This window comes from Amphiura filiformis, chromosome 3 (assembly GCF_039555335.1).
Source record: "Amphiura filiformis chromosome 3, Afil_fr2py, whole genome shotgun sequence".
NCBI classification, from domain to species: Eukaryota; Metazoa; Echinodermata; class Ophiuroidea; order Amphilepidida; family Amphiuridae; genus Amphiura; species Amphiura filiformis.
The window spans coordinates 78,034,617-78,060,445 of record NC_092630.1 but is presented as its reverse complement, the minus strand read 5'-3'; the positions used below and the strand labels follow the sequence as shown (position 1 = coordinate 78,060,445).

The following is a 25,829-nucleotide window of genomic DNA, read 5'->3' as shown; positions in this document are numbered from 1 at the left end:
TGTAGACTGCTCTCTTCCGAAGGGCATTAAAGCTAAACCGCTTGACGGATATTTTTTGTACTTGATGTCAATCAAGAATAATGTATACATTACATGTAGGCTAAAAACCGAGTATGTGGGGCGTCTGCAAATGTTCGTACCTCCCTGATTTGTAAAAAACAGCTCCCATATCTGTCCATAACTTTGGTCAGTGCAGCGAGCTATCCAGGGGATTTCAAGTGGGTGATTATTGATTGGCAAGTGCCATATTTGGGCAAGTGCAGTGCACCATTCAATGTGGAGGATAGACTAGACTTTATCGATTGATTTTGCTGGAATAGTTTCCTGTTAACCAGGTTTATGTACTGCATAGTGCATAGGTGGAATCATGTTTGCTGTGCAGTATAATCAGCTTATCGGATTAAAAGCTTAGAGGGAAGGTCTACTATGATGTACATTTTTTGTACTGTACCCGTCCCTTCCCATCACACCCGGACCTAACAATAACCATATAATCGTACCAAAATGCAACCATACCAATCCACGCCTAACACAAACTGCCAAATGGCTCTATGTAATTGTACGACCATCCTGTGCGCTCATTTCTTGCGTTCAATGCCACGAATACGCTGAAGAACTTGGAGAAATTTCTATCATGTACTCTACGTTGAACTTTGCAATCCAAGATGATGTCGATCGTAATCTGGTAATAGTGTAGCCCAAGTAATCTTGATCTGATTCGGGCCACTAATCCAAGTTCAAATCTTGCGATTGACTGCTCAGTCCAAGCGTTTGAGTAAATGAAATTACTGTAAACCAAGGAAGGTGATTTACAGGCTTATGATTATAATGATTATTACTCGTATAATGTTCAGGTACAGTAGTGTGCCAATTTTGAGATACGAACCCCAAATGTTGCTATAATATCATTTTATTGTTTTGTTGTTTTTAAATCTAATATAAGCAGATTTATAGCACATGTAAATATTATGATAAAACAGGACCAGACAACAGCCCAGGCAGACCAGGCAACAACAACAGCATCATTATCAACAACCATCACTAAAATGTCTTGACGTCAAGTGTTCAGGATACAGGTATCGAAATTGTAAGGTATATGCAAGACCTTGAAAGTTAGTTATATTAGAAACCATCTGATGAATACAAAAGAATAGGCAACAAAGACGTTACAAAAGACAGGACAAAGCGACTGCAAGCGCCTGCAAGCATCCCACCCGACTGGATTGCGTAACCATCAGAGGACTTATATAGCATCCACGAAAACGCTGACCGGACCAGCGAAGCCTTCATGGCTTGCTATCCCCAGTTATGACATCCGTTTAAAAACCGCGGTGAAGAGAACTAATTTTCTCTTCAAAAAGCAGAAAGGGCGTTAGAGTTATTCAAGTAGAAAAGACCTTCAAAGTGAGAAAAAATAGATATACAGTAGTGCAAATTGTAAGCCTTAGTTATTTTCTTTATTTTGCTTTTGAGACCATCGGTTTATTGGATTGGAATACGAGTATTTATAATGGATTAGGCAGATTAGGCTCGACCAAACACATAAAGAAAGCAAAATATATATTAACAAGTGACATGACGCAAGCAAGCAAGCAAGCAAGCTGGCAAACAAATAAACTGCAGCTGCAACTGCATTCGTATCAGAACGCTAAAGTAAATCTGATCATGGACACCCTGTATACATGACAGTGAACAGCTTCCAGCGACAGATGACATAGTGATGATAAAGAAACCGTGGTCATATGATGGTGACTCACATTATGTCCATTTTGATCATTCAAATCATAACTGAGAAATTTCTTCTGCCATTTTATAAGTTGATCTTACTTGCAAAACGTTTAGACTTGGAGCAACCTCCGGCCTGTATCATGTGTATAGGAAGCGTAGAACTTCAGTAGCTTGACAAATTATTATGACCATCAACATGGGATTACTGAAGGCCTATGGCTACAGCAACTTGAATGTCACGCTGTTGCTTCAATCAACTAATGTTAAAATTGGCTACTGGTATGTTAGTGAATAACTATGCGACAATTATTCCTTCAATGTAAAATCAGGAAGATATATACAAAATTATCTGGTTGCAAACACGAGTTAACAGCTAGGGACAAGTTAATAATGATTTTCAACATGAATCAAACTGAAAGCGACCTTTGACTCTACTGTGAAAATGCGACAATCCGAATGAAACAACATCAGATAAACGAAGCTCGAACTCACAACTTCCATGCATCTGGTGGTATTGCCTCATCCACATGCACAAGTCGCAATCTTTAACTTCGTAGAAAAAGTGTTCAAATAGTTCAAAGTTTGCAACAAAACATCGCACATTTGCAATATTTTTTCTTGCTCTTGTCTATGTCAGCCTCCTTGATTTGAAAGCCTCTTGTCTAGCTACATAACATAATGAAAACAATACAGTTGATCAAATTGATAACAATTTAATAATATCACACTAATCCCGCCCAACGGCGTAATCAAAAATATTATGGCCAAAAATCACCCAAGCGTTTCACCGATTTGAAGCAATTTCTCCTGACCCATATTGTAAAAGGATGGGAGAAAGATTAACTTTCCTATATTTATACATCCCCATGAATGTCGTCATTTTACATTAAACCTCTTGTCTTCAAATGTTCTTATTTCTTCTTGAAGAAGATTCCTGTCTAACGGTCCATTGGGAACTAACCAATCCGGCAAACCCGTTAGACAACAAATCTTCTTCCCGCGTATCGGGTTTTCTAGTTCTTTCAGTGCTTAATCATATATGAATTTGTGCTATTATCAAAAGACATTCGAACACGTAGATTTGGTTTACCTTGCCATTATATCACAATTTTTAATTAGATATTAAAGAAAAATTAAATTGGCTTGTGGAGTACATTTTCAACATGTTAATAAGATGGAAGGATGTTTATGAAGACGAGCTCTAGATAGATAAGAGGAAAACAATAACCGGTAATGTCATTCATGGATACAATAGTTCAAATCTGCAAGTCACTAAGTCACTAAAGCGTCAGAAAATATACCAAGAAAAAACAGTTACAAACAATATAAATTAAATAAACAGTGTTATGTTATGAAAACAGTTCCTTCATACAGAAAATGCCGACTTAGGAGAATATACTGCAATCTGTAGTCGCACAATGTGGATGTTAACATTCAGTCACTGCTGGATCATCCACTGCAAACAAAACGTTAATAGATTTAACCGTATTCCCTTTTTAAATGTTCAAGATGAGTTGAACTAAATGGAGGGTACAGACGCTTGTCATTCGCTGCCTCGGGAAATCAGGCTAGTGTGTTAAAATGTCAGATATCATGCATGGATATTATACAAACTTCAGAACAATACGTTTGAACTATTTCCCGGATCAAAATTGGGACATATACCGTTTTTTTCGGTATTTATCCATTGGCCCCTTTGACTGGTGCTGCTGCTGTTGCTGACTTGCTATATAGCCATCATGGATATCGTGGCCCTGTATGTACGCCATCGTTGCTAATAGTTTTCGATAAGTTCGATCAGTAAACATTGTGGGAGAATGTTGACCGTAAGAAAGGAAGTATTAGTCAGTAAGATTATTTAAAAATTCTGAATGAGCAATACCAAAGTGCGATTGTAATCCTTGATATTAACGTCACAGAATAAATTATACGTCAAATAGAAGTCCCATAAATAAATAAAAGCCCATCAAAAAAAGAAACATGCTATAAGAAAAAGAATATGAGATAATGTTACAGATACATTGATTGCAGGATCCCACGTGTGCCAGCCAAATTCTCTACCAACTGAGCTATTTGAAACTCGTAACCATGATAACGCGCCCATGATTTCAAAAGGTAATTTTGAATATAGCGCTACATATGACATATCTCGTAACTGTCTGAATTGGACTTCCATGCATATGACGCAAGCTTTCGTGTGGGAAATATAAAACACATACACAGCCACGGTTATTCCAAAAACGACCATGTTGTCTCGTAACGTGGTTCTGTTACATTAATTTCAAACTATTGGCATCTTTGAAAACACCTAAAAGATGAATATAATATTGGTACCAGTGCAATCTGTAATATTCGTGATACCATGTACAATGGTCAGATAAGAATTTTGATGTAGAACTTCCAGATATGACTGTTAATGTCATGGTAAGCTTAAAACGCAGTGAATGTGAAAATACCAAAATGCAGTCACAATTCATTTAATGTTAGTAAATTGCCAACACGAATGGTAATGTATTATGAGCTGTATTAAAATTAACAAAGTATGTGCCAAAAGACTTTCTTCGGCATATTTCTATCTTGAAATATCACCCAAAATATCAAATTTTGAGGAGAATACCCGCAAGTACATTACCTTCCAAAATAAAACATATATTTGCACTTCAGATTTAGGGTAGACTATATCTTCCCCCTTCTAGTAATAGTAGTATTACCATCTACTTCTGTTTAACCCCAAAGACATCCCTTAAGTGCATAATTGTCAAGCTTTCGTTTGTAACCTACATAATTTTCTTGATTTCAATAATTATTTTACATGCATATATCAGTGGATTATTTTTCATGCATACTGCAGTTACTGTTCATTTTCCTATATACACAATACACAGTGCTCTCACCATTGAGGTGTGACCTCTACAAACAGTGTATGTTAGAGGTATAGGCCATTTCCTGGTTAACGTCACTGTGTGAAAAATAACCGGCCAATATTTATTGTACTCTCTGAAATTCTAGGAAATATAGTTTTGAAATTGTCCTAAATTTTTAGCTAATTTAGATATTTGGAAATATTCGCACTTTGGTGTTTTAGCAAGTAGGGCACGGTATGGCCTGCAAAATTCCCTGTGTAGATCGAATGCAACTTCACTCACTTGTAGACTGCTCTCTTCCGAAGGGCATTAAAGCTAAACCGCTTGACGGATATTTTTGTACTTGATGTCAATCAAGAATAATGTATACATTACATGTAGGCTAAAAACCGAGTATGTGGGGCGTCTGCAAATGTTCGTACCTCCCTGATTTGTAAAAAACAGCTCCCATATCTGTCCATAACTTTGGTCAGTGCAGCGAGCTATCCAGGGGATTTCAAGTGGGTGATTATTGATTGGCAAGTGCCATATTTGGGCAAGTGCAGTGCACCATTCAATGTGGAGGATAGACTAGACTTTATCGATTGATTTTGCTGGAATAGTTTCCTGTTAACCAGGTTTATGTACTGCATAGTGCATAGGTGGAATCATGTTTGCTGTGCAGTATAACTGCACTATGTTTGGGTGATTCGCTGCGAGGCGATATTTAGTGTCTATGGCGAGTGAAAAATCGCTCACTAGAAATTGAGTTTGGGCGAGCGGTGGTGAGCGAGAGTGATCGCTCGCCTCAAACGGCAAGGCCTGAAACATTGAGGTCGACATTACTCATCTATACATGTGTTGCTTGAACTTTGAAAGACACAGTACAGGAATATGTGATCATAAAGAAATGTCATGGAAATAATCCATATATGGGGTCAGAGGTAAACTTTCATTACATACTGACTGCCCCTCGTGTTATTCTTCTTTTAAACAGAAAAAGCAAGGAACATTCTTACGCATATCCATCAGCAGATTCCAACCCATACTGACAGCTACTGACATTAAGTACAACAAATGCCCTGAAGGGTTTGCAAAGAACATAAAACTATTCTAGATTGAAACGAAACAGTTACTGAAGCCAGACGTACAGAAACGTCCCAGCAAATATAAGAATGCTCGTTTTAAAAACATTTTCTCAAATCGGTCAAACATTTCAATAACAGTTTAATGTTGGGTTATAAAAACGGTTTAAAACATTTAGTATCATCAGATACTTACCAAACAACTTTTATGACAAAACCTTTTACCATGGTTACTTTCAAATATTGTGCAAAACATTTTGAAGAAAAAAACCGGTTGTATTAACGTTTACACAAAACCTTTTGCAAATGTTTTGTGGCAACTATATATTATTGAAAACGTTTTGCAAATGTTTTATGGCAAAAATTGAAAACGTTTTGCAAATATGTTGTGTGGCAAAAATAATACAAAACGTTTTGCAAATGTTCTTAAAACCTATAACCATTATGACCAAACAATGTTCTGCAACCTTTGATAGCCAATTTGAAAATATGACGTATCCCTTTTACGATACTTGCTTGCAACAAATATTTGTGAAATCTTTATGTTACCAATGTTAATTTGACAGATTTAAAGACAGGCTTTCCAGTATCTAATGGTTCAGATATTGCTTCAAATCGAGCTAATTCGTTGAAACAAATCACTATTCTTGAACCAATAGGGCTACTTGTTGGAGTTGCCATCATGAAAAACATACAGAAACACAATGAATAAATCTCATATACAAGTCATGATGTATGTATGCATTATTTGTACATTAGGAAACGAATTTGGAGAAAACCTTCTGTTAATAAATACTATGCTGAGCCACCAGCCTGGGTGGCTCACGCTCCAGTAATTTCAGATGATTGAGCTCAGTAATACATCAAAGAATGTCTTCCAATTCATGAAATCAAATAGATAATCAGCTTATCGGATTAAAAGCTTAGAGGGAAGGTCTTGCTGCTCAGCGAGTGTTTGTAATTATCAGAAGGTTTTCTCCAAATTCATTCTCTAATGAGTCAACAAAGTTATCATTAATTTTGTTGAATTGGATGAAAACGTAGGGATTTATTAATCAAAGCTACGATTACAAAAATATATCGTCGGAACTTACCCTTTGTACTAAACTGGCAAAAGAGGCAAAATTGGGTTTACTTTGGAACGGTGATAATACGTCACTGAAGATTGTAACTCTAGTGTCTGTCGTAAATGATCCAATACTTTTACTTTAAGGATATATAGCTCTTCCTTCATTGCTCCTGACTGTCAAGCAAACAATTAGCAGCTACATGGCGTCCAAAAGTTTGATAAATGAGATAAAAGAACGTACATCTTCGCTAACCTGAAATGCCCATGCTAGCCAAAGTTGATACTAGTCTGACCAAATATATGGATTCATCATCATCGTGTGTCCACCTCAATTCAGCATTTACGAGTTTTATCATTTGCTTATAAGTAATACGTAAACGTTCCGTCAGAGATGACTTTGTAGCTAAATTGTCCCTTTTCATATTAAAAATGACCAAGCATCCAAATGAATACTAAGTATTAGACAATTCTGGACATTGTCAGCTATTGACATGATTGATGTCCACACATAAATGCTATGTTTCATTCGCTGGTCTCGAGCAACGAGCGACTAACTTTTGGCTTACAAACTTACGAAGATGCTGGTCATTCACCTCAGGCATTTAATGTTATGGTGAATAGAAAAGTTGAAGGAAATGCACGAAATGTTGCGAAGGGACTTCAAGGCTCCTGACAGAACAAACAATGTGAGTGACATCCATGGTTTGACAAATCCTGTTCTGTTTGGTTACCAGCCATTTACAATGCCCTCATCAAACCGATGACGGATCATCAGGATACTTTCTTGTTGAAAGTTGACAGTTTACCTCTAACTTGTGATTATTGCGTTCATGGAGAGTGCTACATCGTGTATTCATAATCAACAAGTCAATGACCATTGACAACAATGCAATATTTAATTAACACTAACCTTGACAAGTTTTCATTTTAGTTTCGAAGAACATGGTAACAAACAGCTAAAATCACTCATTGCAAATCCTACAGAATGGTTTCTTTTTTTTCTGATTATTGTTGCCAAAATCAGAGTAGATACGAAAGTGATAGAGTAGATACGAAGTGATCGGCGCATCAGTGTTGTTATCAGACACTTATAACCTTATTGTTTAAAGTGAACAAGATTCCTGATAGGAATCGAAATATTTCAGTGAGTACCTAATTTTAGTTATTTGGATCTGTACTGAGAACATTTGCTAACCAGTGACTTATTGTTTATAGCTTACCCTCTCCATAAGCATCTGCCTAATTTCCGCGCCAAATTCAAGAACAGTTACCATGCAACACAAGCAGTGGCGTAACCAGTGGGGTGGCCGGGGGGGCAAGCTGCCCCCCCCCCCCGGACACAAAAAAACTGGGAAGAAGAGCAAAAAATTGGGAAGGGAAAAGGGGAAGGAGAGAAAAGAGGGAAGAAAAAAGGGGACGGAGAAGAAAAAAAAGGGGAAAAAAGAGGGAAGAAGAGAAAAGGGGAAAAAGAAAAGAAAAAAAGAGGGGAAAAAGGGGGAAGGGAGAAGAGAAAAAGGGAAGGGAGAAGAGAAAAGGGGAAGAAAGAGGGAATTTGAAATTTGTACTCTGAAACACTGATTTTTTAGCTTCTAATATGCCAAAAACCAGGAGCTTCAGGGGCTCCGCCCCTTGACCCCTGCCGGGGTTTGCCCCTGACCCCACCAGGGTTCCCTAAGGTGGGCCCTGGACCCCACCGTTCAACGCTTCGCGGCAAGCCGCTCGCGACTTTTGGTCAACAATTGGGAAATTTTTCAATTTTTGCCCCCCCCGGAAGGCCGGTCTGGTTACGCCCCTGAACACAAGCACTCGACGTCCAAGAATCTCACTATATATTATGATTGTTTGTTGTATTTTACGTTTATAACCATTTAGTCATCAGCAAATAGGTCAAGCAATTCGACTACCTAAATCATGTAAATTCTTCAACCAAATTTCTTCGAAATGACTCTGATACAAACATGATGACAAAAATATGTGTTGAGATAAAAGGCAAAGGTTTTTGCACTGCAAAACCACATTGGGATGTGTAACCTCGTTTTCTTTGTTTTTTGAAAAGGATAATGAAAATGATACTCACCTCAGGTTTATTGAAGCCAGAGGCAACAAATGCTTGAATATCCTCAGCGTGACGCTAAACAGAATAAGGACGATGATACCAGTGATGATAACCACAGAAATCTGAAATTGGAAATATTAGATAATAAGTTGGCAATTTGATTTTAATGGTAGTCATAACAGCTATTGAAATGAATACGTGACATAACTGACAAACACAAGACAAGAATCAAGGATTAGTTTCACCTTAAGCAACTTATAGTCTAATAAGCACATGCAGTGGTCTAAGTAATGTACTTTGACAAACATAACAACACTGAAAAGACAACAGTCCTCCTTGTGTAAATGTTTATATCACTAATGGAGCTACTGACCATTGAATGTACGTATCTATACTTTGAAATGCTCTTACGCTGCGATACCAAAGTTGTACCATACGGCGTATCTGTATCCGACTAGCAAATAATAAACATGATAAACACTTTTAATTTTATCATAATGTGATGCGATCAAGCAAAATCAGTCGAAACTCGGATAATATTAAATTTTCAGTTTCTTATAGGATAGTAAAAAGCATTTACCAGAAAACCCCAATTGAAATTGAACAACTAAAGAGTTACAATTAAAGAGTTTCCAAAACATGAGGAAACAAAAGGAAATATTCCTTTTACGATTATGAAGATTATCATAATTATATTCCTTTTGTTTGGCTATATCTCAAAATCAATATTTCCGAGTTCCTTTTGTTTTGGAAACTCTTTAATTGCTCATAATATCTTTGGAACTGATTGTTCAATTTCAAAGGGGATTTCCGCAAAATCCAGCATTGTAAATGCTTTTTACTATCCAATAAGAAACTGAAAATTAAATATTTCCAAGTTCCGACTGATTTTGTTTGATCGCATCACATAATGTATTTAAGAAAGGTCGCACTGTCTTTGACGAACATACGCAATGTCAAACAATTATTTAAACTGCGCAGAATATAATGTCAAATTTATATTGAATCCAAAGACGTGTTACCAAGCTACATACAGCTGATCATGTTAAAGTAGCTAATAGTATTGTCCAACGAAGTATACTTGTCCCGATACTTTCAGAGTAACCGATACTTTGGATAGAGGTTGCAATTGGCATCCTCAGGTGTTCCATACGTGGCCTTTGAATCTTGAAACAGAAATGAAATAACTGACGATCAAATTAATATCTTCCATTTGGCCTTATCTTTACTAATGTTAAACAGGCGTTTCTGTATCAAATCGCAATAATATTTGTCATATCAATAAGTATATATATTACTAATGAGGCAATTACGAGTCGACAATGATCACCATCAGGGTCAAGTTCCATTCAAAGACTTCAAAGTCGCGTTGTTGTTGTCATTTTGACACTTTCAACTTATCAACTCTTGGTGATCTGGTGGACGTAAAGTCCGGCTATATTGAAGGGTATGCTAATTGTACCTTTGAAAAGATCTGGTCTTGGAAAGTGATGCCACTGTTTTCATCGCTTGCCATTCCTCATGGTATACCATTAGCGTATAAGCATGATTGATAATCCTTACACATCTCACAGTGTCACAGTCCTCCTAGATTTGGAGCAGAGCTGGTTTTGAGACCAGGTTTCGACTACTATACCTGTGGTATTTTGTCTTTATACGACATGTACGAGTAGTTTGATGAGATGTCGTATGTTCCCAGCAAACACAAAAACGTTTTTAAAACGTTTTAAATAAGTTATATTTTGGGTTTTGGTTTAGGTAAAAACGTTTTAATAACATTAAAATGTCGGGTTATATAAAGGTCATGAAATCGTTTTAAAACGTTTTGTATGAAAACACACTACAACAATATTTTTAAAATGTTTTCGAAATATCATTGTAAACTATTTTTGCAAACATTTTTGGCCAAATATTTTGTCAACACTTAAATAACATTATGTTAAAATATTTGCACCCAGAAAACACAGAAATGTTCTTAAAATGTTTTTACAAAACGTTTTAATAACATTTAAATGTCGGGTTATATAAAGGTCGTGAAAACATTTTAAAACGTTATTGTAAATATTTTGGGCAAACGTTTTTTGCAAAATATTTTTTCAACCCCAAAATAACATTCTGTTTAGAATGATTTGTACGAAGTTTTCAAAAATGTTTTTGGAATGTTATTAAAACGTTTTTATACCCTTTATATAACCCGGCATTTAAATGTTTTCTGTAAAACATTTGTGTTTGCTGTGCAGTAAATTACCAACAAATGTTATTTAATGTTATGAAAACGTTTTATACCATTAATGCACCCTTTATATAACCCGACATTTAAACGTTTTCTGACAACCTTTTATAACCTTTTGCGAATTATGTCGAAAACGTTTTGTGTTTGCTGGGTTGTTTCGGTTTTGAATGTTTAAGATTTAAAAACTTAGTATTTTGCTGAAGTGTTTGCTGTCTTATGTTAAACATCAAAACAAATATGTTTAAGTAAGTTCGTTTTGCTGAGGTGCTCATAAGGATTTGCTAAAGGGTACAGGAACTTTTTACTGCCAGATGCCATTTCCACTTTGGCTTCAAATCGTAGGACATGGAGAAACTTTGTAGTTGCCTGCTTCGCAGCCGAATGAAATGAAATGAAATGAAATGAAATGAAATGAAATGAAATGAAATGAAATGAAATGAAATGAAATGAAATGAAATGAAATGAAAAGAAATGAAATGAAATGAAATGAAATGAAATGACAGGAACTGATGATGACGAGTCGAGGCTGTTGAGAGCTATGCACGCATTACTCGGGTCGAGAGTGTTTTCATAAGGCAACCGTCAAACTTTCAGAATTGACCTATATCAGTTTAGATTCTTGCTATCAAATAAGACACAAAATACGACTCTTTCACCAGTTTCCACTCCACATCGACGTTAAATGTTCGTTGAAAAAATGATACCTGAATTTTGGCGGGCAAGGGACTAAAATGCAAATTGGTTCATATTATTATACTCCATCCATGCTATAGACAGTGACAGAGAAGCGATTAAAAGTGTGAAATCACGAACAAAACATCCCGTATTATAGACAAACATATAGTTTTAGTTGTTTAAGTGCCTATGGTATTAATTAGGCTAGACATACATGACTGAAAACATATACTCCACCCTAAAACAATATGAAAATAAAAGAAGGAAGTACCGTTGATATGCCAAACTGGGTCATGGCAAGTATAGCCAAAGGGTCACGTATTGTCTACGAAAACTAATACGTTCTGACAGAAGAGGAACATGATCATGATGATGTTGAGAAGACCGAAATAAAGGTAAATGTCGAAAACTAGCTCGTACCCTTAAGGAGATCGCTTGTTCCATCAGTGTATCAGATCATCGTGATTACACTGGAACATGTAATTTAATCACAGCGTTACGTGAAGAAAATGGACACATGTCATAGCAACGCGTGTTGTTTGTTGTGTTTTTTTTGTTTGTTTGTGTGATTTTAGCTCTAGTCTTATTTGTTATTTGTACCTCGGTTTCTAGAAGAGGTTCGTACATGAACAACGGAGCGGACCGTTGCAGAGCCACCATGGTCAGTGTCTTAGTTTGTTTATTGAGAACTATATCACCAACATGGAGGTCTTCCAGATTCGCAATTGAATGCAAAATCTGAAACTTGTCAATGAAAATATTACTCTTTAAATGTTGTTTTTGTTGTTGTCGTTTTTATCCTCTCGAGTGACCCGCATGAACCCATTGGCTGAAATATTGCAGAAACATGCAATTCACAAGTTAACATTGAACAAATTCACGAACTTTTTTATGGCTTATCGCGTATCGCCATATAGTCCATACGGCATTTGCAACTTCTGCTCAACAGATTCAAACTTGGGAGATTTGTTATGAATTTAAGGTCGTAAGAAGAAGTAATATTGATGTGCAGTAAATGACGATTTCGACACTTCTAGGCAAATATAAGTTACTTCTACATACTTGTGATACTGATATTGGGGTATTTTATCGAGGAAATAGGATTGATTCAAGGATGCATGTGCTTGATTTGCTTTCAAATAATTCATTAATTTTCCCCGAAATCTGTGATTTATTGAAGATTTAACGAAATGTGCACAAAATTAGCCTACACATTTATTGCAACACCAACTACCAATACATGTAGGCATAATTATATGCAAAATAGTGACGAGTTGCATTCTATAGTTTTTGCGAGAGTTTTTGAATTTAGTTATATTGACATAAAACATTGGATTTATTTGACCATTGCCCTACATAATGACGTATTTGAAACGGACTTGTCTACATTTCTGCATGAAAGAGTATTATTTCCTAATCGTCTAGCTTTTAACGCACCCTGTAGACATTTTCTTCGTCACGTGATCAAATTTGACCAAAATAGATCATTGGTTGGATAGAGACCCTTCACTTAATCTATTCAAGTTCAAGGTAATTCCTCTTTTCAAGACGTTGTTAAAATGATGACGCGAATTTCTTCATAATTTTTTACAAGGTGTCAGTATAGGGGCTGTGGTGCCCAGAATGGCGTCCCTCCCAATTCATGAAAGAATTGCGCGCGGAACGCGCAAAAAATTGCACAAATGCTACTAGTTTGGTTATAATCAAGTTGAATTTCGGTTTTAAAATGGTCTTTCAGATTACTATTTTATGATGTAATGCGCGAAGAGCGCGAAAATTGATCTTCATCTCTTGGAGGGGCGCAGAATCGATCTACTGGGAGCTGAATTGGGCGATTCGGTGCCCCAGACAGCGTCCAGCCTCCAGGCATAGACTCTAGCTCCAGGCCTCCCTTTCCCCTTAGCTACACCACTGCAGGGTGTTGAAGTTTAAAGGAAAATGAAGGAAGTAAAAGACGAGAGCAGTAATCATGATGATGATGATAGGAAGGACATATTAGTGATTCTAACCCCTTGAAATATTCTCATGTATTTCACCATGCTTCCAATTCAGTTATTAACGATCATAATTGAAAATAATACTTCACTTTATAGATGGCCTATTGTTTAGACGGCATTTTGAAACTTCAGCTCAACAGATTCAAACGTTGAGATTCCAGATCATTCCATCTATATAAAAGCCTTCGTCGTGTTCGCCATTTAAGGTCGAAAGAAGTTGAAATGCAGAAAATGACAGGTTTCACACTTCTAGCCTGTGATGACACACAACTGTCGGTTTTGTTATTGAGGAAATATTGGATTAATGCAGGATATACTTGATCTGTTGACATGATTTGCTTTCGAATAATTCATTTATTTTCCTGAAGATTTAACGAGATACGCACATACACAGAATTGCAATACCAAGTACCAACATGCAAAGGCATTGCAACCGAGTTGGACAATAGCCTAACAACTGTCTTGACATAAGTATTGAATTTATTTGACCATTGTCTACAAACGGACTTTTTCCCCAGGGCACCCTGTAGACATTTCCTGTTATGTATTCAAATTTGAAAGTAGATCATAGGACTATTGGTCAGCTGATCTATGGCTTGCCATTCACTTACATTCAAGTCAATCAAAGCAATGCAAGCTTCAGCTTTTAAAGATAAACGTGGCGCGAATTTCTTAATAAAAGGTGTTGACGTTTTACTGAATAGATATGTTCAAAAGACGAGAGCACTATGATATGAAACATTCTCTGCCTGGACTGTAATCATGGTAATTAAATATTTAACTTCATATGGGCAGGGCAGCTATTCATTATCATACTAGTAATTGAAAATAATGCTCCCATTTGCAAATTATAATTTCTTCAAATTGCTATCCTCCCCAAAACACCCCAATCATTATGCATCCTGGAAATTAATAGCCCTATCATTAGATTATAATGAGACTCGAACCAGCAATTATATTACATACATAATTGGCCCACCAATTGACCGCGCACCTCATTCGTCTTCAAATCAGTCACCATCCTCCACCACCACCCGCGGGCCACCATCTCCCCTCCTCTCTTTTGTACCTATACTTGCAATACATGGGTTTTTGTATCACATTTGAAATACCCAATATAGTCAGTATTAGTAGTACATGATCCTTGATTAAAAATAAAGAGTTGCAAAAATCTTTATACTGAAACACACACAAAATACTGGATGGACTGTCACACACCCAGCTATAGTTGCAAATAATCTTGTATCTGTTCAAGTTTTGTTGCCCACCAGTGTTTACTCTCTCTGGAAATTGGGTGCACCGAATGAAGCATTTTCTCCACAAATTGGCCCAATTTTGGCTCAGTAACTCCTGAAATTGACTAATTGTAATACAGCATTCCAAATTTGTGTGGGCTAAATATTATTTTCACTGGGCCAAAAATGAGACATATAGCCTCTGAGTAAACACTGTTGCCCACCAATCTTGACCTTCACTATGTTCAAAAGACATACAACAGTAGATCAGGAAGTTCATACTTTCATTTCTTTTATTTTTGTCCATTTCTTACGACCTTATTTGCTTCTGGCCTTGCGTTTCTAATTAATCCCTTTGTCTCAATATTATGTAGCCGATGCCCGAAGCCTCTGCCGATGTTACTATAGAAACTCTTCAATATGTGACAGACTCCCTGAATCACAAACAGTTCCTGTGTTCTTCAGAACATTGTACCCATTAATTCAAGTACTGTGCATAACGGTTTCTGTTATTTGAGTAGCAAATGATCGAATATAGCAATAGCAGTACAGAAACGCGCTTAAGTCCTGGTAGGCATACCAACGTACATGAGCATGCTATCACGTGATGGCCATATGGGTTTATAGGTAAACGATCTTGTGTATTCAATCGTGAATATCTGATATATCTTAGAACATTGCTGAAAAGATTTGAACAAAAAAATGATGTGGATCAGTGCAACCTCACTTTCTTTAGAACAATTTTATTTTCTAAAAGTTACGGATAGTAAAGGTCAATAGCATCAATAAGGGCTTAGTATGCCAGAAATGTTAACTTATCAGCAACCTTCACTTAAATATGTCATTGATATAACTTCATACTTTCATATTTTAAGATAGGTACGGAATTTCATGACACAATAAACATGGCATTTTTCGTCGCGCTTGACCGACAGACCAGCCCCACACCAAAATATTGGCCATGGTGACCAGTAACATCCAATGAAGACAAAATCAAGGTATGGAGTGGACTTGTACGATTGAATTTTCACTGGAATGAAAACATGTCATTACACTGTGTAAACCAGCTTAATTTGACAGCGGGCAATAATACCAATCTCGTTTACTTTCAAATTATTTTGAATATAAGATAGGGATGAAACCTTACAGCCTCTACACGACACTTAGATAGAAACAACGGACTAAAGCATCTATTCAACTATTGTGTCCAATTTGAACGCTGACATATTGGAAGATGTTGCCAGTCAATATTGTTAAGATTTTACCAAATAGTAGATATTCTTGAGTGGGCACATGCTAATTTGCATGGCAGTCGGACTTCTCCATTGTATTTGTTCATTTGTGTATGGAGAGCAATGGCGACCCTTCATTGTATTTGTTCATTTGTGTATGGAGAACCATTCTTGAAGCCCGTGGGACTCAGGCTAGGTTCTCGGGTAGAGTCAGACGCTGCATGTACTATAAACGCCTGTTCTTAGTTCCACCTACATACATTCAATGTTAGCATTAAAATGTGTGCAATGGAAAACCTGAATTTGTTACATAAAAGGGTCCCGGGTTTTATTCATTGTTTCAAGTTCCTTTCTTTTCTTTTCTCTGATTCCTTTGTCTGTTCTTCTCCTCTCTTTCTTATTCTTTCTCCTTTTTTCTTTATTTCTTTTGCTTCATTTCTTTCTCTCTCCCTCTAAGCCCCTCTCTCATCCTCCACCACCCGTCCCTCTCGTCCTCCCTGCACGCCCCCTCTTCTTTCTTTCTTGCTTGATCGTTTCTTTCTGGCTTGCTTGCTTATCATATTATGCCAATATTCGTGAAATTGAAGAAAACACTTTATATGCTACATGTACAGACGTATAGACATATTCTGATGTGTAATCGACCAAGACGGGCATTCAGTGTATTTAAATGAAGCCTCTGAAGTCAAGTGGGTGATAAAGAAGTGTACATCGTCAGCTAAAGTCTGCTTTATAGGTTTGAGACCCACACAAACACACCTTTGGGATACGTGAGAACAATGGTACCACTTTCTAAAGTGGGGCACTTACACGTGACTGTATACTATACAGTATTCATCACTTATTGACAATCACCTGCCAGGTAAAGCATTAATATATTGTGGGGTCAGTTACCAATTTAATGGCGGAGCCCTTTTGTTCGAAACAATGGTACGATATTTATGAATAGCCTGTCGGCAAATCAACTGGCACAAAGGAGCAACGCGTTACTTCCTGAAAATATATGCAAACTATTTACGGAAAAGGAATATAAATACGACCACAAGCTAGGCGCAATCCAAGAGATGTTGATATTCCCTTTCCTACAAATATAAGAAGCGTAGTCTTTCTTACAGAAGTGATATGTGTGGAATAATTTGCCATCTTCAACACAGTCCTTTGTCTTGCTTCCTTTAAAAAAGACTGTTATTCAGTAAATTATTGTGATTTAAATTTTACCTACTTATTTTGCATAATTTTCTTTGTTTCTAGTGCTTATGTATATATGTTTTTACTTTTATATTGTATCTTTCTTTTTATTTGTTGTAAAACACGGCCCCAGGGAAGACCAATTTGAATTGAATTACGTAACCTATTTTTCTCCATGTTTATACCTCCTTGTAAACTATGTCCCTGCCTATCAGTCAACCAAGTTCGGAAACTGGACGCTGATTATACAATCCTATAAATATTGAATTGATTGGTAATATTTTCCAATATGTCCGTGCCCAAATCGGACACAATAAATGAATAAAAGCTGCAGTCTGTTGGTCATGGACCGAGTACTGAGTTTGTATGAAGACTCGAAGAGCCTGTAACATCAATAATGACATGTTCTGCTCAGATATCCGATCTGCTTTTTCAGTGTAGTCATGGTAGGTTGACTCTGATTCTCTTGTCAGTGATTTTAAATTATATCAAAGATCCTTGATTATGCTGACCGGTTAATCGAACCGAGTGTCCTTCGCTTTCATGTACCTTGCTGTCACCTTAAACGTAGGCTGTTGCAGACCGGACTCGCAGTAGACAAGAATCGTACATTGTGAGAAACGTAATACTCGCTTTGCAGAGTCTACAACAGCAACCAGATCTTTTTCTGGCTTACAACACTCGAGTACAACAACATCAAGAAACTCTGTGAGGATCTTCTCTCTCTGTCAAGATAACTGCGTCTCCCAGTACATTCAGCAATTTCTCTTAACTATTTAAAGATGAGATCCTCCTCAACATCGTTCAGCATCTATCAAGTCATCTTCACTGGACTCACTGCCAGCCAACATCTTAAAATTATGCCTTGATCATATTGATGATCTTCCTCTGTGCTTCTAAGTCATTCCGCTGTTGAAGAAACCAGGTTTGGTCACGGACGGACATCTTTTCAACCTACCGTCCAATATCACATCTTCCTGTTCTCGGGAACGAGAGCACTCTTGAAAAGAGTTGCTGTTAACCAGTTGCTTGACCAGACATATCTCGCCAATAACTACCTCCATGTAGTCCGCATACCGTCCATTCCACAGTACAGAGACCGCATTGCTACGGATGCAGAATGATATACTGATGGTTCTTGACAGATGCAAAGAGGCGGTGTTGGTACTACTGGGTTTCAGTATGGCGTTCGATACTATTGACTATAAACAGCTGTCAACTCGCCTCAAAAAAACGACACGGAATTACCGAAAAAGCACTGGTTGATCTTTTCCTGAATGGCCGGACGCAATCTATCGATCAAAGATGCTATATTAGATCATGATACAGTAGATTGTTTCCTGTGTTCCACAGGGCTCTGTCACTGAGCCAATCGATTTCATCATGTTCAGCGCCACACTGCAAGATATTATCGCGGACTATGGTGATCAATTAATATGCAGATGACAACCATGCATGCAACTCTATATCCATTCCAAATTGGGCTATTCCAGAAAATAGATGCACACTCCCTATAGAGGAGTTCGGATTTCCGGACATTTTGTCCAGTCGTGACTGTTGGAAATCCAGACTTTTAAAGTGCCCAAAGGCAAAAATATCCGGCAGAAATATAGTTAAAAATCAGAAATCCTGAATTTGAGAGCTCATATTGGACATTTCCGTGATTTTTCCGTCATTTAATTGGATTTCCAAGTTTTTTCAAGCGACATTGGCAACTGGAATTCCAGTCGTTTTCAGAAAGCAGACTTGAAATCCTGACATTTCTTTTATTGAAAAGTTACTCCTCTATAGGGGGTGTGCACTTATTTTTTGGAATAGCCCAATCTAAGAATCATGCATTAACCCTAACCCTCCTAAATACTACAAAATACTACTTGATATATGCGCTGTTCGTGCATGCATCCCACGTGGTGTGATGACGCAATCGCCCTAAGTGATAGATAGGCACGGTTTCGCTGGCCAGCGAAGCCCAAGACCCGTGGCAAGGTGTCGCCGACCGAGTGCTTGGCATGCGAGGGGTCTCGGGTTCGAATCCACCCAGAGCAAACAACTTCTTTCCTTCTTTTCTCTCTTTATTCTTTCCTTCTTTCCCTTCCTGTCGCCAAAAAGCCCTTAGGCGGTTAGGGTTAGGACATTGAAACTTTGTGTAAATCTAACATGCTCATGCTGAATGATCAAAGACAGAGATGTTGTATTTCCGATAACAATTCAACACATCAATTTGTCACAGCATGCCTCCTACTGTCACCACTGGCAATCCGTAATTCTCAAGCACGAAAGCAAGGTGACACCATAGTCACTATAAGAATGATCAATCACGTTGACAACCTGTGCAAGGCAGCTTGGTCGATTTGCAGATTCGACCATAGATCTTTGAAAGATCTGGCAGTATACTGATGAAAAGTCAACCACCAGACTAATTGTCACATCAAAGTTGGATTCTGCTCCGCCACTGAGCATTTTCAAGTCACGTCTTAAGACATACCTTTTTTACAATATTTTCAATCTTGATGTTGTCACTAATTAACATTTCTACTGTTCAATTGAAACACTTCTTATGTGGGCACGTTTATAAGATCTGCTCTTTTCATCAGCCAGATGATGCACTGATCTGCTTGAGTTGGTGCTAGTTGATAAATAAGTAATAACACTTTCATCCACAATAAATCAATACATTATAAAGGTGGCTTTATAATTTGAATGTGCAATCAATTAAGTTCATACATTTTTGGAGGACTGTTTAGATGTTCTGTTTTTCAGCCTCGTTTAAATCATGATGCATTAATTTCTTCTGGAGATGAGAGTGGAACTACTTCAATCAACACCATCAGGTCTTTAGTATCAACTAGCCCCAACACCAGCATACAGCCTGTCTAAAAAAAAAATTGTGCAAGTGAAAAGCGCCCTCTCTGGCAATTAGACAATACCGTTATGACATAATGCTTACATCAACGTCAAGGGCGTAGTCTTAGCTCTCAAATGCCGTTTGTTCTGTTCAATTTGCTTGTTTTAATCTCGAGATATGTTTAGTTAAAGACGAAAGGGTAAAATCACAATTGTGCCACTTTTACTAGGGAAGATGGCTTTACATGTAACAGTGTTAGCATCAAGTTTATCAAGAGTTCCTTCGTAAAATCAAAAGAATGCATCAATTACACAATACAAAATGTTTTTGACTGTTTTTACTGTTTTATCATGATGCAGGAATGATGATTCTCTTTTTTCATTTAACAGAGATTAAAAGATAAATAGATATTTCACATTCTGCTGTAAAAATTAAATACATGTGCATGTCAATGATTTTATCATGGTAAATACTGTTCTCTTAGTCACTTAAGACATGTTAAAAGACAAACAAATATTGTGCACTTTTACATGTTATAGGTTAATGAACGCGTATTACTTGTTGGGAGAGATATTAGACAAACTAATGCACGCGTGCTGATGTTGATGCGTCTAATGCATGCGCCCCGAAAGGGAGAGTGCATTAGACGCATCAACATCTGCTATCATTGATTCACATGTACAGCTCTCTTCCCTGGTAAAAGTGGCACAGTTCTGATTTTACCCTTTTGTTGTTAAATAACATATCTCAAAATTGGAATAAGCAAATTGAACAGAACAAACGGCATTCGAGAGCCAAGACTGCGCCCGTGACGTTGATGTAAGCATTATGTCACAACGGTATTTTCTAATTGCCAAAGAGGGCGCTTTTTACTTGCACAATTTTTTTTGAGACAGGCTGTATATGCATCATCTGGCTTATGAAACGAGCAGACCTTAGTTCTTGAAGTTACGTCCCACATAGTAAGTGTTTTTATAATTGGATGTTTAATTAACAGGCCGGGTGTGAGAGGCCTCAGACAAAAAAGAGGAAAATTACTAAAAAAAAGCTGACAAACAACGTAAAATCAGGTTAAAAACGGCAAATATGGGCTGAAAATGAAAGAAAACTTTTGGCAATGAAAAAAGGTAAAATCAGCTTAAAAGATGAACTCTCACACCCCTGAATTAATGGAATGATGCAGTTCTGATGAATTAAATGAGACATGCAAATGTTCTTTATCGCAACTCTTATTCGCCGTAGAAGTGATGATGTAATGGTTATATAAATTACTCAGTTTTGTTGTAACCGATGTGTGTGACGGATAATTATTTCGCAAAAGTGCATCAATTTGTATCCACATTGTTTGATGTGATAATTTCTTATTTTTCTAACAAAACCCATTATATAATGTTAATTCTAGACCTGTACAATACCAACAGCTATCACACTAATACAGATATATTTTAAAGCAATTTATAAGATAGATTTTCGTTTCTTTATCAAAATATTTACCTTTTTTTGGTTTTTTTTGTGGTCATTTTTATTCTATAAATTGCACATTTGTGTGTAAATTGAGGGCGCTATTTACATATATTTTACATTTAAATTAGCCAAATAATATGACTTATTACTTACATTTCATGATAAAGGATTTTGAAAATTTCTTTGCCATTTGTTAGTATTTTTTCTGATGTTCTAATACCATTATACAAGTGTCTACCCCCTGTAAAAATGCAAAAAAGATTTAAGATAAATAGCGCCATCATTGTTCAACTTTATTTTAAAATGACACAGTTTTACATCAAACAACCGTAAATATGGTTACGTGCAATCATATTAGTTATCTGAACTGAACTATTAATATTGTTGCATTTCGAACAGAATATTTGAAGATAATAGCTGATAATCCATGCCCGTTTATCATGTTTATCTTTACGAGTTGTAGCAAACGATTCACCGGATAGAAAACATGATCCCTAGAGAGAATGTGATGTTGAGTTCAAATCTATTTTTCCAATAGTGATATTTTATTAATGGATCATTGTGGCAGGGCAGCGACCCCATCCTTGCCGGGACTTCAGACAGTGTCGCATAACCCAGAACTGTCAGGGAAATCCCAATTGGCTACCCAAAAAGTCTCCTAAATACTATGTTTTTGAGTATCTGTGCAGAATAACATTATCATTATTAGATCACATTATAATATGACGTCTCCTCGTTGAAAGTTTTGATGTGTTTTCCCAAGAGTAAATCAATTTGTACATTGAGACTTGACTGGTAAGAATCGTATACATGTGTCAAATCAAAACTACTTAAGCTTAACCGACAGGCTTGTTAGAAGCATCAGTATTCGCAGTAATCTGATTTGGAAACAGGAAATCTGGGTCTTTAGTACAACTTGATAAGCGGTTTATGTGAGGACCATTTGATTTATTCAATGCTTTAAATAAAAATTCCCTTTAAAAGGGAAGGCCAGCCTCAATGCAGAAGAGGTCTTGTAAATAGTTTGGGTCACCGTGAAAGGCATTTTTAGGATCACGCTTACATCCATGTTACATGACAGTTCACCAAACCATCAATGGTGAGAACATGCACACTGAAACAGCAGAACACATTATCTCCTATAGCTCCTGTCATCTCTTTAATTCATTACTCAAAATTGTTCTGTATTTTTGTCTTTACTGCTTTGTACCCATGCTTATTATTAAAATCAAGAAATACACTGCAGTTGTTAGTTAATTCGCTATGTTAACTCAACTTACATGCACATTTTATTTTAAAATAATTTTATATTATTTCGCAATGTATAGTTTACTATAAAGTAGATAGTGGCAAGCACATGATAAAGGACTGATCATTCACTACAATCTTCACTTTTAAACTGTATTTTTTGAATGTGTTGATTGTTAGTCCGAAACTCCTGCAAAGCTATGAACATGGCATCTAACCTACTCCATTCTGTAATAGTCTGCATTGTGTGTTTTCTCAGTCTTCAATCATTTTGTTGAATGTAATTTTATGAATCAAATAAAAAAGATAGAAATTGGCCTCACTTTAGTTATGTGTCATTTTACAGTATTTATAATTTTTAAAGTAAGACAATAATTTATTTATTTTCTATAAGTGCATGTCAAAATATGGGATATATTGTTCAATATTATAGCTAGCCCCTAAAAACTTTATTTTCAATCGGATTTTTCCCGTTGAAAAGACAAAACTGATGTTAAAGATAGCAATAATATCATCAATAACATTTTGAGTCAATTTTATCCATAAAACGATACAGGATAGGATAGATAATTACTTTGACTTCAATGTGGTCCATATAATGAAGATTTTGATTCTACAACATTATTAGATCTGTTATCAACATATCGATTATGCACTCACAGGCAACCAAACATCATGCTATGCTCAGTAGTCCACTGATATGACCTCGTGATCATTCCCCCGCTTTGACCATGTCATTTTTTTGATATGCTGATTGCTGAACAAGTTTATGTTTATATGTGTAGGCCTAACCTATGATAACTTTTAAGTCATAATTAATTCAAACATAACTTTGGCAATACTCAATCGTTTTCGTTCGTTGAAACGGCAAAACATACTTTCTTTTCCTTGCAAATCGAATTAGCAGACATCAAAAACATTTCCACCACGAGAAGTAAAAAAAATAATTCATACCAATAGAAGAAGGCTATAATCTTAGCTAATCTTTAGTGTACACAACCCCCATCTCAGAACTTAGGTACCAGCCCTATGGGCTGGCGAAAACAAGACAAATGTTAATATTTGCTTCCAGTTATACAGATGAAGATACATGGAGAAGAACATGTCTTCATCATTCCTGGCCAATTACATTATGACATGGCATGGGAAATGTTATCGGGGAATTTATAAGTTGGCCGGTTACAAAGGACAAAGATTTCCATCGATCACGTATGTCCATACACTACCATAACAGCATTGCATTAATTAAGAGCCAATCTCCCTATTGATAATGGGAAGGCAATGCTTTTCGAAGAATAAGACTAAACGCCTCTCTGCATAAACAAGTGGTCAAAATTCGAAGCTTTCGCTCGATATATGCAAGAAGCCCCGTTGGCACTTAGCTAACGGTTAAGATTCAAAGCTTTCCTGCAATCAAAGGAGAGAGACCGTCTTGAACAGACATTAGCCAGTGGTTTAGATTCTAGGCTTCTCCTCAATCACTAAAAGAACTGAACCGTACGCAGCAGTCATTGGTTAGTCTTTTCCCAAATCGTGTCATTTCTGTTGACCCTTGACCTACCTGGATAGAAAGTAAATCGTTTATGCACAACTTCATTATTTCGCCTTTGACTTCCGCACAGTGTCATCGCCCCGATATCTTCATGGCAGAAATCGCCATGGTAGGTTGAATCCACAGCCACGCATGACCATTTTGTTCCGACCTGTTTAATACTTTTGAGACGCATAATGGGCCGAGGGACATCCGACTAAGGCTATTGACAATAGCCTGGTGACTGACCTCTGTGTGTGTGAGTGAGCATGGTATACGCCATGAGGTCATCTGCTTTTAGACTGCCTCCACGAGTGGCCTACGCTGCGCTATATAGTTCAGCACATAATTATGAAATCAGAATTTTTGTCAGTTTTTGAGCTCAATACGCACGGTTCTTTCTCAATACGCAAGCTAACGACTATCATATCCTTTCAACACATATTCAAGTGCAAGCAAAAAATATGGCTTCTTTAGAATAAAAAAATTACGGGAGGTATTCATCATTTTCTACCCCAGTATCCAAAGATTTATCGTCTGAATATCAAATCGTGCATAGCACATTCATGTGTATCGATCCCGGGTATTGATTTTAGTGTCTCTGCTGTACAATGTAATTATTAACCACGCGATGTCGGTGTGTTCCGTAGCAACCACACCTTGGCCACTAGCTCGTGGCCGACAACACTGATTACGGTATACCTATGACAGTGGCTAAGACTAGTGGCTAACACCAGAGTTACTGGCGGAGCTATGCAATGCTGCCTTAAAGCCTACTGTAATATTGCACTACGTGGATGCAACTCAACCATCAACAGGTAGCCTGTTTCAATAAAAAGCTTTCCTTCCTTTCCCATAAGCAGGTAGCACGGTCTACATTCGAGATGTTCTCACAATAATGTAGATTCTCAATAGGCCAGCTAACAGATCTGGCCAGCTAACAAATTGTGGCTGGCTCTTGACCAGCTCTGAAATGAACAATAAACATTAAAACAAGGTGTATCATTGACCATCAAACACAAATCTTTGAATTGGATAGGTCCTCCGTGGCTGCGAACAAATACAATTGAAACCCTGAGATAGGCTTACACACTTGTACTAATACCTTTTTTTAGCAAGCATTAAAGGCCCATTCAGTGATCCCAGCGGAGGTGTATATTAAAATTGCTTATAAATTGCCTAAAAGTGAAAAATACGTCATTAAAATTGTCATGGCAAAGGTACCAAAATCTGAATTTTACGATCGCCCGGATGAGCAAATCACTGAACGGGCCTTTAATCAGTGTAAACGTTTGGACGATATCTTATTCAAAACCAGTGCGTGCGCGTGCTTTGGGAGAACGGGTCATTATCTATTCCAACGACACCTTTTCCCTGGATCTTTTTTTGGACGCATTGAA

The 25,829-nt window shown here is 37.0% G+C and overlaps 1 protein-coding gene across 1 annotated transcript in view; it reads right to left on the bottom strand.

The window, feature by feature from the left end:
• LOC140149187 (protein Wnt-5b-like) overlaps nt 1-25,829 on the bottom strand; it is a 177,568-nt gene that overhangs the window by 142,299 nt on the left and 9,440 nt on the right. The window contains exon 2 of the mRNA XM_072171396.1: nt 8,803-8,903. The gene's annotated coding sequence lies outside the window, so the exon portion shown is untranslated. The remainder of the gene's footprint in view (nt 1-8,802; nt 8,904-25,829) is intronic.